The sequence below is a fragment of the Pundamilia nyererei genome, unplaced genomic scaffold, assembly GCF_000239375.1.
Source record: "Pundamilia nyererei isolate P.nyererei 1_Seehausen unplaced genomic scaffold, PunNye1.0 scaffold00034, whole genome shotgun sequence".
Taxonomy (NCBI): domain Eukaryota; kingdom Metazoa; phylum Chordata; class Actinopteri; order Cichliformes; family Cichlidae; genus Pundamilia; species Pundamilia nyererei.
Genome location: NW_005187435.1, coordinates 4545103 through 4550831, shown reverse-complemented (window position 1 = coordinate 4550831; position 5729 = coordinate 4545103).

The window sequence follows — 5729 nt, the reverse complement described above, 5'->3', positions numbered from 1 at the left end:
TATATATATATATATACAAGTGAGAGAGAGAGAGAGAGAGCTCAGCAGGTCCATATGTATGTAAGTCATATGTCCTAAACAGTTAATGCAATACTACTACTGCAAAGCTACTGTCCAAATACTTTGGTCCTAACTGTAACTCCTGAAAATGCATACATCTCATATTTAGATCATACTCAGTCCCTGCTGTTAAAACAGTCTCTATGTAGGTCTTTGTTCCTGTTATTAGTAAGAATGTTTTTGTCACGGTCTGGCTGGCAGACCGTGCGTATGTAGGGAATGAGGACCCAAGCGCGGAGCTCTGAATAACAACAGTGCGTTTATTTACAGTGTGGTAAATATTGATGCACAATTGATCCCCGTGCTCCCCAAGACTCCTGTGTGTGTCTTCCAGTGGCGTCCGTGTTCGTGCTCCCCGCTGTCGTGACTCTGCACACCCTGTGCGTGCTGTCCTTCCTCTCCACGTTCCTCCTGTAGGAAAACAATTGAGGCAGCTGTTAAACACTGACCCCCGCGGGCACACACGATCTGCACCTCCTAAACGCACACTGACATGGGAGACTAACGCAATGATCCCGCGTCGGTGGGAGCTCCAAGACTCTCCTAAGTAGCTCCCCCGATGAGCCCTGATCAGCAGCAGGTGTGTGGCTTCGGGTGAGGCCTGTCCCCTAGCAGGGCCACACCCACCAGGCCTGAAGGTGCCTGTAAACAAGAGTTCAGACACACCTGCACCCATCCACACACTCATATCTACAAACATGGAGAAGAGGGGCAGCAACACCAAAAATACATATAATATAACAAGTCCATAACTGCTCAGGGATCGGACCCTGACAGTTTTCTTTTTTTCAACATTAAGATTTGGCACTTGACTTACTGAGTCATTTAATATCTTTACGTTTAGACATTAATATGTTTACCTATTTTCTCACTTAACCTAGAAACAATCAGTCACTCTTACTAAATATTATGGATACATGAATGTCAGATTTTTGTAAATGTGTCATTTTAAATAAGTAGAAAAATTGAGTTGTTGCAATTTATCTTTACATAAATTGTAGTTCACTGTTGATGACTGTGGTGAAAATGCAGTCAGCTGTTAATCTATTGTTGTTTTGACAGGTTCACAGACCTGTGAGCCATTAGGAAAGACAGCTGAGCTCAAGCTACGACAATGCAGGTGAACATCTAGAGAAAAGGGAACAGAAAAGGGATCCTGTACGTCGCAGGTTACAGGATATTTATTGCTATAGATGAGGATCACTGTTAAAAGCTACAATATCAACCCCGAAGCCACACACCAGAATTATACATTAACCCTTTGATAAATATTCATGACGCCCTGCAGAGGTGCTATTACAACTCTCTATCTTTAGTGCAGGTATTGCACGTTAAGTGTTGCCTCAGAAAAGGATGTGGTTTAATGGAGATGAACGATAGTGTGGGGTACGATTTTTAAGGCATCAAAATAAATTCCACTTGTCATGTTGATTTTAACACTACAACACAACATATGTTTATTTTACTTTTGGGATCCTCACAGTCTTACCTTTAGCCAGAAATAAACTACAGAACTTCATTCAGCTGCTGTGTTTGAGTATTGTGCCTGTTATCTACAGCACCACTTTTGCGTTCCATACACTAACTTCACATGCTGGACATGCTGAGCTCGATTATTTACTTTTCTCAAAGAGAACACTGCAGGTCTGATATGAGCTTGTTCTGCACACGTGGCTCACAGACAGCATTCACACAGTGAACAATATCTCCATTTAATATACCAGTATTTAAAATGTAAATTCTGTAAACCTATATTCAAAGCTTGTACTTGAAGTGAGGCAAGTTACATTTTTTATGAGATTTATTGTGTGAGATTTTTGTTTATAAACAAAATAAATGTCTTTACTTTAAATGAATTTAACAAAAAGTAAAACACGAGATGAATAAAACACTTTTCATTTAGTGTGTGCAAGAAATTCCTTTTAACTTTAAAGATCACTGCTGGAATCATACACAGCAGCTATCCTGTAATAATAAAAGCATAGCTAGGAGCATATAACTAATATCCAAGTAAATCCAGGTTCATTTAGGTTCATTTAACCTCCCCACAGGCCCTGCTTTAAAATATATTCATGGACAGTACTTTGGTGTTTCAAGGTTGAGTTAAAGATACAGTAAAAAAAAAAAAAAGCTGTAACATTTCTCAGATTTTACATAAAAAGGCATAACAAAAAGGTTCAGCTGTACTTCTAAAAACATGATACAGATAATGTGAAAACATTTAAGACATATGAAATGTAATCAATATCTCCTGTTACTGTCACTTTGACTCTCCAGTGCTATTTGAATTTTGACTACACCCTAGCTGCAACAGGTGTGCTGTTCCCACTATAGGCACACAGTTATCGTGCATCTACTGTGCAAGTTTGTTAAGCCCCAGCCTTTTACTTCTAAAATGTCACTGAACCACCAGAGAGACAACAGAAAAGGGCAACACAATATTTATGTTTATTAAACAGAACAATTTTGTCAACCAAGGAAAAACAAAAGAAACAAAGACAAGAGAAACTGAACTGGCTACCAGAATCAGAACATTATGCTTTATATTTAAAAAAATAAATAAATAAAATAAAATAAATGAATGAATAATAACACATAAATAAAATAACATAAAAATGCCTTTTGGTGTGCTTGGTAAAGCCCCTCTGTTTCTGCATTTGCTCTATCATAAAGCTTTTGGATGTGAAGTTTTAGGAGGTCTAATAAAACTTTTAGGTATCAGGAATTTTATTAGAAATGTGGATGTTCATTCATCAGAAATATAAATGTTGCAAGATCCACAAAATCCAACTATACATCTGTGTTATAAAAGACATCATTCAGATGCCACGTTGGTTTTTATCAATTATTGGTTGAAGATTTGACCAGGGAAATTGCAACAACAGAAACTTATCAAGCTTAGCTCTGAGAAAATTCTGTTCACGAAAGAAGAAAACACTTTAGTATATCAATCAATCAATCAAAGCAGAGATAGATTAGATAGATTATTATATTCTATTCAAATCCAATCTGGCAGCTGAATCAGCACTAACATCAGGACTTAAAAAAAACTCCACCATCATATAAAAAAAACAACAAAAACGAAGAGACATACACTGTAATATGAAGAAACTTATATGTATATGTAAGTTAATTTATATAGTTAATATATTTAAGCTGAGCAGTGGCTCCAACTGCTCAATGTATCTTTCTCACTTAAACCCCTCTTACAAATTCTGGTGCAGACTCTGGGCCTACCTACATGTCTGTGTCCTGAAAACCTCCCGTGGGTTTTGTTTTTATCTAGCAATAAATATTTGTATGTTCTGTATCTCTTTTGTTTCGTCTGTGTCATTCTTCTGTTGTGAAGCTAACTGAGACCTGTTTGAGTCTTTAGGTCCTACCATATTTATTTATAAATGTTTTATAAGGCAAAAGTAGTCCTCACTTTAGATGAGGTCAAACCGAATAATTAACTAACAACTAGTAACTGCCTGAATTAACCATGAATTACAGTATGAAATGAGTATATATAAATTCTCCAGTAACACACTCACAAACAATGAGCTCATATCTTAATCATTATGTATATATAACTGTGTATCTCAATACTTAATTACTTATTTCATATATTGAATTACTTTCTGTATACTAATGCTAAGGCATTACCTATTAGTAATGAATTGCTGATACACTTACTAATACACTCATTAATGCTTAATGCCTTACTAATGTTTAATGGTGCAACATTATAAAGTGTTACGCAATATAATAATAATATTAGAAAAGATTCTATTTTATTGAATGTGCTGTCAAAAAACACAGTGAAGCTGTTTAACAGCCTTTATTAGTTTCTCTTTATTTTTCATTACATTTCCATTAGTTACCCAGTTCATTCATGTCATGTAGTAGGCAGAAAATTCTTCTGAGGCATACTAAATCCCATAAAAGACACAAAGCTGTCTATCCCATTGGCATGCCAAATGCTTTTAGCTCTGCAGCTTGGAGGCCCACCAGTCTCCTTGTGATGAAATGAACGGGACTTTTTGATCAATACCATAGACCATACATATGTATGAGTACGCGCAGAGGAGCAACCTATAAAAGCACATACCATCATTTCTCAAAGTGTTAGTACTGTTGGCAGCAAATAAACAATTCAATTCAAATTTATTTATATAGCGCCAAATCACAACAATAGTCACCTCAAGGCGCTTTATATTGTAAGCTAGATCCTACAATAACACATACAGAGAAAAACCCAACAATCAAATGACCCTATGAGCAAGCACTTTGGTGACAGTGGGAAGGAAAAACTCCCTTTTAATAGGAAGAGACCTTCAGGGGAACCAGGCTCAGGGAGGGGCGGGGCCATCTGTTGCAACCGGTTGGGGTGAGAGAAGGAAAACAGGATAGAAGACGTGTTGTGGAAGAAAGACAGAGATTAATAACAAGTATGATTCAATGCAGAGAGGTCTATTAACACATGGTGAGTGAAAAAGGTGACTGAAAAGGAAAAACTCAATGCATCTTGGGAATCCCCCAGCAGCCTACGTGTATTGCAGCATAACTAAGGGAGGATTCAGGGTCACCTGGTCCAGCCCTTAGCAAAAAGGAAAGTTTGTGTCATGATCCTGGGTCTTATGACCCAGCGTTTTGAGTTTTAGTTCATTTTGATGTTTATAGTGTATGTTTAAGCTCATTAGATTTTCTATGTTCATTTGCTTATTATATTCCCCTTGTGTTTTCAACCCTTGTGTTAAGTCTCCCTTATCCTTCATGTGTTTCATGTCTGTTTCTTGTCAAGGTCATGTAGTCATGTCAGTGTTTCATTGTTTCCTATTTTATTTTTAAAGAGGTCCTGTGCTTCTGTGTTCTGTTTTGCTCTTTCCCTGTGGGCGTTGTTATGTTCATGTTGTGTCTACTTTGCCTTTCTGTCCCATGTTTCAGGTCCCTATGTTCTGTCTCAGTTGCTGTTAAGTTTACATGTTTTGAGTTCAGTCAGTGTGTTTCCTGTTTTACTTTCACAGTCTGTCCTATGTTAATGTTTCTAGTTTTGCTTCCCTTGTCTCGTCCTGCGTTATTACTCTCCTCCTGTGGCTCATTCCCCCTCGTTATCCCTCTGTGTATTTAAGCCCCGTGTTTCTCTTTGTCAGCGTTGCGTCCTCCCTCATAGCTGTGTGATTTTCCCTGTGGCTCCTTGTGCTTTAGTTTTCCCAGTTTAGTTTTGTATTGTTTGTATTGTCCTCCTACACCAGCAATAAAGCTGTGTTTTTTGAGTTTACCTTTGTCTCTGTGAGTTTGCGTTTGGGTCCTTCCCTTGCCTGCACACAGCCGTACTGTGACAGTTTGAAGCCTAAGTAGAGATAGTGTCTGTCTCCCGAATCCAAACTGAAAGCTGGTTCCACAGAAGAGGGGCATGAAAACTGAAGGCTCTGCCTCCCATTCTACTTTTAAACACTAGGAACAACAAGTAAGCCTGCAGTGCGAGAGCGAAGTGTTCTAATAGGGTGATATGGTACTACAAGGTCCTTAAATTAAGATGGGGCCTGATTATTTAAGACATTAATACATTAAATTAATTATTTAATTAATTGAATTACAGTATTTGTTTGCTTACCAAGAGTTAGTATGCAAGTATAAGTGTGAGGCTACAAACACTAGCCTCTTTAAAAAAACATTATGACAGT